The following is a 12,858-nucleotide window of genomic DNA, read 5'->3' as shown; positions in this document are numbered from 1 at the left end:
AAGAGAGGTCTGGTTAATGACCAATGTTCAATTAATGAAGATAGAGCATTCTTTTTGTTTTTTTTAAAGACAAGGTCTCACTCTGTTGTCTAGGCTGGAGAGCAGTGGTGCGATCACAACTCACTGCCACCAGAAATTCCCGGGCTCAAGCAGTCCTTCTGTGTAGGGAGGTCTGCAGGCACTCCCCACAATGCCCAGCTAACATTATTTTTTGTCAAGATGCAGTCTCGCTATGTTGCCCAGACTTGTCTTGAACTCAAGCAATCCTCTCACCTCAGCTTCCCAAAGTGCTGAGATTACAGGCATGAGCCACCATGCCCAGCCTGGAAACAGAGCATACTTCTGTCCAGGTCAAAAGCTTGAATCTGGAATAATGACTTCAGGGAGAGGAGCTGGCTCATCATTTTCATGATTTTCTACCTCTTGTTTCTGATTTTAAGAACATGTGCATGCATCCCATGTTACACACAGTCTTTCTGCATGAGGGTATGGCTTAAAACTAGATTATGCAGCACAGACAAGGTGTTTCTTGATTTTGCCATTGAGCCAAAGGTCCTCTGAGTAACCAAAATAGCTTTATTGTATTGACTGGTTATGTTGTCCCCATTTGCCTTTCAGTCACTGGTCCCAAGAAGCAGGGAGGCCAGAGGACTTGAGATAAAAGGATGAGCTCTAGTATAGAACAGGCCAACACTGGCTAACTCTTAAGGACTCAAAAGGTAGATCTGTTGAATGTTCATGGGCTACTCGACTCTCTTCTCTCCCTATTACATGAGAGATTTTATGTGGGAAGGTGGTTGAGAAAGTCCAGCAGGGGTTACTAGCCTCCTCCAGCCAGACAGGACAATCCTGTGGAGACAAATGATGGGGTAGGTTCCAGAGTGCAGGTCATGGCCCTTCTCCCCTTGCTCAGCCACTACCTGAAAATGTACTCAGAATGTAGTCAGACTGCAGGTCTCCAACAGAACGCTCCATTTTCTGGAGAGAGTAGAGCAGCAAACCCAAAGTAAGCCAAGAACTGGTTTTGCCACTTAGCAGTCAGGGGACATGATTCCTCAGATTTCTCTCATTCTAACATTCATTGTATTCTCCCCTCAACAACCTGCTAGACAGGCATGTATGTGTCCTTCACATTTCAACATGTAAATTGAAAACGTGACCCATTCCACATGAATAATGAGACATATGGTGGTAAACAATCGCAGAATTTGGAACACTTTTTTTCTTGAAATTACATTTTAAAAACCCTTTGACAAGGAGAAACACAGATTGCTCAGTACTCAAATGACTAAAAGTTTAAAAGACCATATGGGTCCTTAGCTCTCTTGCGGGGGAAGGAGCTGAATTTGATGGCACATTTTAATAGCTACATTATAGTCAAGGCTATGAAACTGCCCCAAGACCTACATCTCTGGCTTTTGCTGTCTCTTCCAGTTGTGTTTGTGAACAGGTGGCATGTTCCATCTCTGCTCCGTAAGCCCAGGTCCAATGTCATAATTCAAGAATTTGGTTGTGTTAGAGCCTTGGATTTCTATTTTAGAAAAATTAAGACAATGACTTGAAGAAAGCCATGCAGTTTCCTTAGGGAAAAAACGGTTACAGAGCTGTTATACAGTGGAAGTCTTCAGTGCTGCTCAGAACGTGCAGAAGTTTAAAATAAATGTTGCAACCCTGTGGTCTTTACATTGCATAAAAGAAGGTCCATGCTACAGTCACAGTTGAAACATCCTGAAGAAACAGACCAATTCCATTTGTTATAAATTAAGTCTCATCTTGGCAGTAAACCCACAGCTCAGGAGTTGGGGGTGTCAAAGAAAGTGCTGGAGGGAAGCTGTGCTGCTTATAGCCTTGATAACAGAGCACACTTTACAGATCTCAGAGCTTTCAGATTCTCACCTTTTTCAGGATTCGTGCAGAAGAGGGTATCTAGGTCTCAGCTCTGTAAGCTCCCATGTCAGCCTTAATGGGGCCCAAGACCTCTGTCCCTCCTTCCTGATATCCAGCCTCCTGCTTGGTTCCTGCCGTGCATGACACCTCAGCTGACCTACCTGCTGTGGCATTGTCGTGGTCTGCTTTGGGAAATGCATGAAATACAGACAAGGCATCTTGTCCTCAATGAGCCCTTGAGATCTCAGCAGAGCCAAATCTGAGTTATAGACAAATCTTGGGGTTCTCAGGGCCCAGCTGTGTTTTGTCTTCCAGGAGTGATTAAAGTGGAGGCCATGATTGAGCACAGAGTGCGAGGAGGGCCCCCATCAGCAGGACAGGGGAAAGTGACCTGCAGTAACATATGCCTCCTCAGCATTCTTTCCTGCAGATGACTAATGGACGCTCTGGGAGTGACCTTAATCAGATGTGCTGTAATTACTTATTGAATGTGACCCAGCTGCAGAAGACAAAGGGTTATGCAATATTAAAGGCAGCTGGAAGCAGAGTCCCCACAGCAGGGCTCAAGTAGAAGGGCAGGCAATGACCTGTGTGGTGGTATTTAATTAAAAGGGTGCCTTTCTGCTCAGAGAATCAGGTATTTTTAGTAGGATAAAATCAGTTCTGAAATTAACAATTATTCGGGAAAAAAAAATCAATACATTGTCTTAGTAACTCTTCCAACCCACACCGAGGTTTTCTATTCCCACTGAAGTGGCAATGTCCAAGGAAAGAGGTATTCTGTACAAGTCAATTTTATGAATAGCTTAAGCTTAAAATAGACAAAGCTGTTCGCATTGTTTATGGAAATATTTATACATTTTCAAACTCTGCTGCATTTGTGCTGCATCAGCCCAGCTAAGCTGGAACTGTATTTCTCAGCATTCCCAGCCCTGCCATGTTTCACATTAGTGCTGGCCACCAGGGGTATCTTGTGGGTGATTTGGAAGATGATAGACAGCAGCAGCCAGGTTTGCACACTCTCAAGGTCAGTGTAGGGCACCAGGTGCAGCTCACAGGCCAGCAGCTGGGCCCCAGTGTCTCTAACTCCCACTGAGCTCCTCAACTTCTCTGCATCCCAGGCCAGCATGTGAAGCTCCCAGCAGAGGACTCCAGCCTCCCCTGCATGTCACAGGCAATGTGGAAGTCTGAGGCCTAGAGCCTCTGGGAGACTGACATGGATACTAGCTTATCCTCCAGATTTGAACTCATCCTTGATTTTCCCCACTGTGAGTCCATCTTTCTTCTCCAAATACCAGCCCTGCTGATTTGAGGGTCGGCACCCACAACTGCGTGAGGATCCCTCACCACTCAGTTTCTGCTTGTCTGATTCCCTAACTGATACACATTCTGATTCCCTAACTGATACACAAATTGAGGCAGGGAACTTAAGGCTGATTCGCACTGACTTCCTAGAACTGAGTCAAAAGGAAAACCCCACCTCTCCTTACCCAAGTAACAAAAGGATCAGTGGCTACTCCCTTTGCAATTCCCTGCTTTCCATTGTGTTGCAGATGAGAAATAGAAAGTACCTCTGATTGGTCCCCTCCTGCAACCTGTCAGATGTTTGCATAGGGTGTAGTAACTTTTCAACTTCACTTCAGCCACTGATTGACCACAGACCACTACTTCATTTACATAGTGTATAACCAAGTAACCAATAGGAAACTTCTAGGGGGGATTTAAACCCCAGAAAATTCTGTCACCAGTGCTGGAGCCACTTGCATGAGCCTGCTCCCACTCTGTGGAGTGTACTTTCGTTTCAATAAACCTATGGTTTTGCTGTCTCATTCTTTCATTGCTTTGTGCATTTTGTCCAATTCTTCGTTCAAAACACCAAGAACCTGGACCACACATAGTCAAGACCCTCCACCGGTAACAATACCTTTATTAAACTATGCGTGGATATAAAGTTTTCTTGCTTTTGATGATCATGTCACTGTCATGACCACTCCTGCATTTCAAAGACAAAAGACCCTAAGTGTGGGGAAGAGAAACCGCCAAAACTCCCTGGAGGTGAAACTGAAGACTGCTTTCTATTTGGTGACTCAGGTATATCTTATGTCTCCTTTCTAAGGGATTGGCAAGGTCCCTTTCTTAACACCATTCGCAATTTGCTAGTTGAAGTAAAGCAAGATCACCTGGCTTATGGAATCAGGAAACATACTTTTACACAGAAACTGAAGTCCACTTTGAAATAAAGCATGAACACAGTTTCTCTCAATTCAGCAGTCTTCTGAGTACTGACAGTTTTGCAGTTAGTTGAGGTTGTTGAAAGTGTGACTTCAGAAGAACAGGACTCCTTGGACAATGCTATTCAGCTGCACAAAAAATTGAAAGTCAAAGAATGCAGAGACTAGATTACGACAGCTTTCAGATTCACTCATGAATGCTTAAGTCTGTGGAGTACTGTAAGGTACACGGATGTACTCTGGTCAAGGAATAGGCCGAGGCAGACGTCTGGCCAGAGTGACTCAGTGAGTTTACAGTGCAGGCATATAGCTCCACCTGTTATCACAGCCATGCAGCCACAACATGGGAAGGTCATCCCTTGGCCCTACGCCACTATTGTCTGTAAAAGGTATAACTAACCTGCTGATGCTGTACAGGGGCTCTTGGGGCTCTGCTTGGCTCAGTATGATTTGACATGGTGGGCATGCTGGTGCCCAGAGAATGAGAGCACCAAAGCTGTCCATCTTGCAAATGGACAGGAGGGAGCCAGGATACAGCTTAGCTCGCTTGTGCCCAGAGAAAGAGTTAAGCTGCTGACCCTGAAGGCAAGGGAGAGCCGGTTGCACAGCTGTGCATGGGGGTGGCCAGCTCAAGCAGCCAAGAGAGGGTGGACAGTGTGAGAGTAAGCTGGTGATGAGAAAGATGTTGAAGAGAGCTCCTGCAGAGTAAGATCATGTTTCACCTGCCTACAGTCCCCTAAGTGTTCTTTCTGCTCATCCACCCACTCTCCTCAGACTTCAGCATGGGCTGGACCTGGACCCTGGGATCTGACAACTGGCGATGAGGATGGGATGAGGTGAGTGGGTCTTCAGTCCTGAGGACTCCCAGGTCGGCTGTGTGGCTGCAGCATGAGCTATTGTACTCAGCGGCAGTGGTGCTGCTTGAATGAGCCCCAGTGGAAACATGGGAGGCAGTAGATGTGTCTCCTGCAAGTGTGGAGATGGCGCTGAAGCATCTGGAAGTGCACAGCACCAAGACGCTACCTTTACTGGCAGAATTGGATGGGTGTTTCTGACTGCACTGCATGAAGTGCATGTCCAGTCCCTGCAGGATGCAGCGCAGGGAGGAGCAAGAACTTCTGTTGCAGGCTCACCCAGTGATCTGTTAGAAAATAGAGCATGAGCAGCTGTTGGGCCCCACAGGTGGGCCCAGAAGCCCCCTACTGTGGTGGAGCATACTTCCTATGGTGCCTGTGCCCCCGCTAAGTTGCGGAAGTTAAGCAAGTAATGCCGGCAGTCATGTACAGAGTTAGTGCAAGTCATTCGGAAGAAGGACATTGCTGCACAACCCAGTCCCGCCCAAGCATTCTGGTTTAAAGAGTATCTGCTACAGTTGGCGGAAGTGTAAAGCCTTTTCTGTTTAATAAGAGAACTGGCCAAGGTGTGTGGCTTGGGGGACTCCAAACAACCAAAGGCCACATGTGAACTTGGCAATCTACTGGTCCCTGAACCCAGGTAAGTTTCTGGGCAGAGCTGCATTTATTAATGCCTATGAAGGCCAGTCAGTGGAATGAAACCTCTGTCTGTGTGTCTTGGCATCAGCCATTTGGTCCTCTACTTATGCACTGTGTATGTCTCTCCCATGCCTGAAGATATTCTGGGGGTGGATGTTTTACACGGCTTGGCAGCTGTACTGTCTGCCATGGGCTTGATGGGCCACTGGACGATGGCACTGGGACCGTCCACAGAGAGCCAGGAATGGTTTGCCTTCATGGGAGGGTGACAATGGACTTTCACAGTGTTGCTGCCCTATCATATGTCATAGTCTTACTGATGTTATGCTAACCTCTGATTCTCTTGCAGGTTTAGAAGCAGCAGTGCCCCTCTTGCCTGGGAGTTGGGATGACAAGGCTGGAAGAGCCTTTCTGGTAGCCAAACAGACTATATAGCAGGCACAAGCCCTATGGGTAGTTAGCCAGGGATGCCCATTTGAAGTGGATGTCCATGTGACCACAGATGGTTTTGGCTAGGGTCTATTGCAGTGCATGGGGTGCCTAAGTACACCCATAGGCTTTTGATTCCAGCTATGGAAGGGAGCTGAGCTCCAGCATTCCTTAATAAAAAGGCAGTTAGCATCATTCTCAGCAAACTAACACAGGAACAGGAAACTAAACACTGCATGTTCTCACTCAGAAGCGGGAGTTGAACAATAAGAACACGTGGACACAGGGAGGGGAACATCACACACCGGGGCCTGTTGGGGGGTGGGAGGCAAGGGGAGGGAGAGCATTAGGACAAATAGCTAATGCATGCGGGGCTTAAAACCTAGATGATGGGTTGATGGGTGCAGCAAACCACCATGGCACATGTATACCTATGTAACACATCTGCACCATCTACCCATGTATCCCAGAACTTAAAAAAAAAAAAAAAGACCTACATGGGATCAAACAAAACAAAAACAAAAGCAGGGTGTGTTCATGGGTAACCATCCCCTGGACTGGAAAAGCAGTTAGTAACTGCATATGTGGCCCTTCAGGCTCATAAGAGTGTGGCAGGACAGGTTACAGTTGTCATGTGGATGACTTACCCAATAGCAGGATGGGTGTGTTCATGGGTAACAACTCCCTGGACAGGGATGGCACAGACATCCACTTCAGTGAAGCGGGGCACCTACTTAGAGCATCGAAGTACACTAAGTACAAGTCCCTTAGCAGCAGAGTTACAAAAAGTCTTGAAACTTGTAGTCCTAATGCAAGATAAGGCCACGGGGCCTAAGGCACTCCTAGACCCTGAGTCCTCACCGTTAGGAAGAGTGTCCCCCCTTTCCTAATGGGACATGGTGCACAGATGGGTCAGCTGCTGCAGTCCAGCCTAGTACTGACACTGTATGGTTTAAAACCAAGTGTAAACAGAGTAGCTAATGAGCTAAACTCAGGGCAGTGTAAATGACAGTCACCAAAAGGGTAACTCCTACGGTAATCTGTGCCAATAGCTGGGCAGTTTATCAAAGCTAATGTATGTAATGGGCCTGCGTGCCCAAAAGCTTATGTATGTATTGGGCCCGTGTGCCCAAAACTTATGTGTCAGGCTTATGTGCCAAGCCTATGTGTATGTATTGGGCCTGTGTGCCCAAAATTATGTCAGGCCTGTATGCCAAACCTGTGTATCAAACCTGTGTGTCCAAACCCTATGTCTCCCTCAGCCTAGGGGGTGGAGTGTAAGTTACATGGACGTACTTTGGTCAAGGAATAGACCAAGGCAGACATTCGGCCAGAGTGACTCAGTGAGTTTAGAGCGCAGGCATATAACTCCACTTGTTATCACACCCATGTAGCCATACACCAGAAGGCCATCCCTTGGCCCTATGCCACTATTGTCTGTAAAAGGTATAACTGCCCTGCTGACACTGTACAGGTGCTCTTGGGGCTTGGCTTGGCTCAGCTCAACATGGTTTTGCATGGCGGGCACGCTAGCGCCCAGAGTAAGAGAGAGTGGAATGTAAGGTACATCTGCAAGACCGACAGGAGGGAGCAAGGACACCGCTTGGCTTGCTCATGCCCAGAGAAAGAGTTAAGCTGCTGACCCTGAAGGCAAGGGAGAGTTGGCTGTGCAGCTGTGTGTGAGGGCGGCCAGCTCAAGCATCCGAGACAGGGTGGATGGTGTAAGAGTAAGCTGCTGCTGAGAAAGCTAGTTTGAAAAAGCTGTTGAAGAGAGCTGCTGCTGAACAAAATCATGTTTACCTGCCTACTGCCCTGCCCCCAGTGTTCTTTCTGCTCACCCACCCTCTCCCCTCAGCCTTCAGCATGGGCTGGATCTGGACCCCCAGATCTAACAAGTGTATATAGGCAGAGAAGATAGGTCTAGGTTTAAGCCAAGGTCATGATTTGTAAACTTGAGTTATTTATTGACTGCTTTAAATAATACTTACATATAAAGTTAAGGTTAAAACCGTGAAATTCTATCAACAATCCACTACCTCCCTTAGTCCTTTTAGTATGGTCTTTCATGTGTGTGTATATACACACATGCAAACACACAAGCTGACTGGCTAGGCATGAACACCTGACCCACAGGAAAACAAATCCATTGGTAAGCCAGGAACCAATCACAATCTACCTTTTTAGACTATTAACTAAGAAATTGAGCAATGTGAAATCAGGATTAAAGAGGAGGGTAATCCTCTCCCACTATGGACAAACTGATACACTTCAGAGACTAGAAAATCAACCAGCTGTAGAGAGAGAGGCAGAGACAACAGACCTTGTGGCTCCAGAGAGATGGAGAAATGGATGTAATGTGGGCCTGCCTGATGAGTTACAATTCACACGGGAATTGATTTCTTATACTCCATCTCCATGACAGTCCCCTGATCTTTTCAATAATAAACCTGCTTTCTAACCAAGTTACTTTGAGGGGATGTGCACATGCGTATGCTCTGTCCAGAATCCAGGTGTTTTTCTCATCCACAGTACACGTTTGTTACCTGTTACTCCCTGGCCCATCCTAGCTCTGGCTGGGGTCAAGAGTACCTCATGAGCTACTGGCACACCCCCTCATGTGGGGTCACTGAAAGCTCCCTGAGCACTCAGCTGTCCCTAATTCAGTGGCCTTCACGCAGGGGGTGTGGAAAGCCTCCCTCACGTGTTGTGGCCACACGTGTCTCTACGTCCTCCGTGCCATTGCTGAGCCTGTGGCCAGGCCGCCTTAGAGGTTTCAATCTCTTATTTGTTTCAGTTCTCTCGGTTCCCAGTTTGAGTGATAGTGTTCAGGGAAAGGAGTCTTCCATATAAGTCATGGATTGCTTAAGCCGAAAACAGAAATAAGATGGTTGGCACGTTTATGAGATTATGTATTTTTCTTCTCTGACGAAATATGTATCCATGATTAGACTAGGGTGACAGAAGAGAGCAATGCAACCCTTTCAGCCCCACCAGGTGGGTGAGGTGCCCAGAACATCAAATGGCAACTGGAGATGTAAAGGTGCAGGTCCAGGCATGGACTGAGCAAGAGACACAAGATGCAATGTTGTTTCCAATATAAAACCCCAACTCTGCTTGTTAGAATATATGTGGATGGGGGTTGGAGGGAAGGCGAGAACTAATCTGCTAAAAATAAGCACAATCAGCTGTTCTTCATTTTTTAAAATAATATTTGTTTGCTACTTGTGCATTCATTTGGCCATCTGGCCAACATTTGGAAGCAGACAATCAGTAGCAAGCATCCAGGGTATTTACAAAATTATAGAAAAACTGAAGTAATAATTCGGCCATTTTTTTTTCCTGTGAATCAGGAAAATAACATCACTATTTGATTTTGGCTGTGGGCCTCCTCAGGCAGGCTCAAAGGGCACCAGAGGCTGAGAAGCACTAGACCCCACAGGGCAAGGACCCTGCTGGTATATGTGGATCAGCTTCAGTGGACGCCTGGAAGCCCAGCACCAGGGCTATGGTTCCAGTCACCAAGTCTTTGTTGAATGCCTACTAGCAACACAGAATTCTCATGTCACTGAGGACATAAAAGATTATCAGAAGCCAGTTCTTCCCAACAAAGGAACTTAGGATTGACAAGTCAGTAAAACATGTGCAACATTTCCACAAATGTACCAGAGTTGTTTGTGATCATAACCCCAAATCATGGGTACCTCGATGTTTAGAGGGGAAATGGCACTGGCTGGGCAAGCTGGGGCAAGGAATGTGATGAGCAGTGGGCTTGAATAAGTGAAGTGGAGGAGGGGAGGTTTCTCAGGAAGGGAGACTAGCATGAACAGCAGCATAGACGTGAGAATAACCACCTGGAGTGATGAACCTATGCTGAGTAGAAAGTTCCAGAAGGCTGCCTAAGTAGAGGTGTGTGAACAGCAGAAGCAGGACAAGCCTGAGATGGTAAGACATTCTTCCCAGGGCAATCTGACTCTGGGAGCCACATAAAGACAATCTTTATAACTATCAGCAGTTTAAAGCCTGATTTCCTCTTAACTCTAAAACTTTCCTTTTGAAAATGTTTCATTTATAAGTGTAATACAAAGTTACACAAAACTCAAATTTTATAGAAATACATAAAGAATGAAGGGTAAATTCCTCTTTAATCCTATCCAGACAATCACCATTTGACATAATTCTCTCAACTTTATACTTCCTATATACTAATTATATAAATGAGATCACAAAATGAGATTTTTTTTATATATATACACACACACACATATACACATTCTGTTTTTACTTTGTATATATTGAATATTTTCCGCTATCAGTACATATAGCTGCATGTTATTTCATCATATGACTAGATCATGGTCATTAAACCAGTTCTATACTAGTATATCTAATGAGAAAACTAGAAACAACCTAAATATATGACAATGTCTTCAGTATTTCCTTTGTACCCTTCAGAAAGTGTCTATTACTAACTGGCTTGTATTTCACTGATCTTACCAACTATATTATGAAGTCTTTGGGATTTGTGTGAACATCTATGTCTTCCATAGCACCTGGCAGAGTCTCCTGGACAGAGGGTGTGTTCAAATACCGCAGCTAGAATGAAAGCCATAAACACTGAAGCCATATGAGGTTGGCTGGGGAGAGGAGAAACTGAAGACCATTGAGAAAGGCTAATGCGAGGTCAAAGTGATTGACAGCCTGGCCTTGGTCCATGGTAGTAGAAGTAAAACACAAAGAATAGATCTAGGAGGGATTTAAAGGCCATCAACAGGGGGACTGCAAAGTATAAGTTCAAGCATCAGTCACATGAATCTCAGCTAAAACCCATAAACATAATGGCTTGGAAAATCCAGCATGATCACTGCAACAGAGCCGAGTAGTCAGCCTTGTTCCCTTGCTCATGATGGGCTTATTTAACACAAGCCCCTGCAGGGGAAAGAAAGAAGGGAGCATAGGGGAGAACAGTCAGGCAGAGGCAAGAGCCACCCTTCAGGGGAGCACTAGGAGTCCACTCTGGAGTTTGTCATGCTTGTGGTCTTCTTGGTTAACTTTGAGTGTCAAAAATGTAGGTAGGTAGGGGAGGGAGAGAAGTAGAAAAGAGAACGGCCAGGGCTGGGGTTTAGTCAGATGAAGGCTGTCAGAGTTCTAGGAAGTGTTTTGTTCCAGCCAATAGTACAGGACTGGGGAACAAGATCTGGTCCTCAATGAAGAGCATCAGAGAAGGGCTGCCAAGGGCTGTGCTGGGTCCACAGCAAGAAAGATGTGGTAGGAGGTAGACAAAGAGCTGTCATTCGGGCTGGGTAATCAGGTGCGAGGGGCAGTCTGGGCCACAGTGTCCATAACTCACTCTCTACAGCCCGGCCCCACACCAGGCCCCGCTGAGGCCTATTGCACACCATGCCTGATCTTAGAATTAGGACCAGCTTTGTAATTTGCCTGGCCCAGTGCAAGATGAACCTGTGGGACACCTCATTTAAAAAATTAAGAATTTTCAAGATGGCAACAGCAAAGCATTAAACTAAGCACAGGGCCCTTTGAAGCAACAGGCACTGTGCAAAATCCCAGACCCTGCAGCTAAGAGGGAAGATGGGTTGTCACTGGTTTTGTTTTTTTTTTTTTTTCCAGAATGGTATAGATAAACAGCCTGTTCTCTTCTCAAACACACTGCTGGGTTTTAAAGCTTTTTTGTCCCCAAAGAAAATCGAATGCAAAACTCAACCTAATATATAAAACAGTCTAAAGTGCATCTTTTCAGGCTACTTCAGGGCTCTTGAACTCCCCTGCCCCCAAATGCATTGCCAAAGATCCTAAGTCACTACCTCTGACCTTGGAGACCCAAAAGGCAGTGTTAAAGCCCACTGCAGTAGGCTCTATTCTCTTGCATGACAGAACAGTGAATAAGGAAAAACCATATCTGGTAACTGAGAGTGAAATACCCAGGACACACACTGCAACAGCAACTGTGGCTACTAGGGTGCCCTGCAGGCAGCAGGTCAGCAAATCAATCAGATGCATGGTTTCCACATCATTTCACCACAGTATCATTTTCTTTCCACCCACAGAGTGGCACACAATGTCTCTTCCAGGGCCATTCATAACATATCCATTTTCATTATTTAAATAAAGTCCCTGGGTCAGTCATTTGTCTCTTGTGACCATCTTTGAGAGAAACTTTCCAGCAGGGAAACAATATGAAACAGGCTTGCTTAATAGGCTCATATGCACAATCTACCACTCATCCTAATTAAAACTATCTTTAGAAAAGCTATAAAATGGAAGGAAAAATTAAAAAAAATTAAAAGTCAACCTAAGATGATGGAAGTACCATGACATGAAACAACTGTAACTTTAAATCACCAGATTTATCCTTAACACATGCTCTTTAGGCATTTGTTTGGAAAAGGCACTGATAAAGTAGGAAAGAAGTGCTCAACTGTCTTGAGAAAGGAACTGAGCTGTTCTGTTCTGGTGTAGATTGCCAAAGATCATGTTTGCAAATGCTGCTAATCTTATCTGAACATATTAATAAAGTCCCTAAATCCTGCTATTAAGAAATACTACCACTGACATTGCAGCTGGCTAACATTTGCTTCTTAAATGCTATCACCACTCTCTTTTATTCCACACCCCGCCCCACTGCTGCCCCAACCTCCAAGAAAAAAAAGGATAGCTGCTTCCTCGAATGTTTAGCTACCAAAAAAATATCTAAAGCCTCATAAGGCATTGAGAGAGAACAAAGATGAAAGTCAGGGTGAAATGAACAATTAAGATAAACTATATAGAATTCTTTTTAAAGGACAAGCCTCATAAAGCTACCA

At 45.4% G+C, this 12,858-nt stretch overlaps 1 protein-coding gene across 2 annotated transcripts in view; it reads right to left on the bottom strand.

The window, feature by feature from the left end:
- The window catches only part of CCBE1 (collagen and calcium binding EGF domains 1), a 283,314-nt gene that overhangs the window by 141,552 nt on the left and 128,904 nt on the right, over positions 1 to 12,858 (bottom strand). The window lies entirely within an intron of this gene.

Source organism: Macaca mulatta, chromosome 18 (assembly GCF_049350105.2).
Source record: "Macaca mulatta isolate MMU2019108-1 chromosome 18, T2T-MMU8v2.0, whole genome shotgun sequence".
NCBI lineage: Eukaryota > Metazoa > Chordata > Mammalia > Primates > Cercopithecidae > Macaca > Macaca mulatta.
This window is presented reverse-complemented; position numbering and strand designations above follow the sequence as displayed.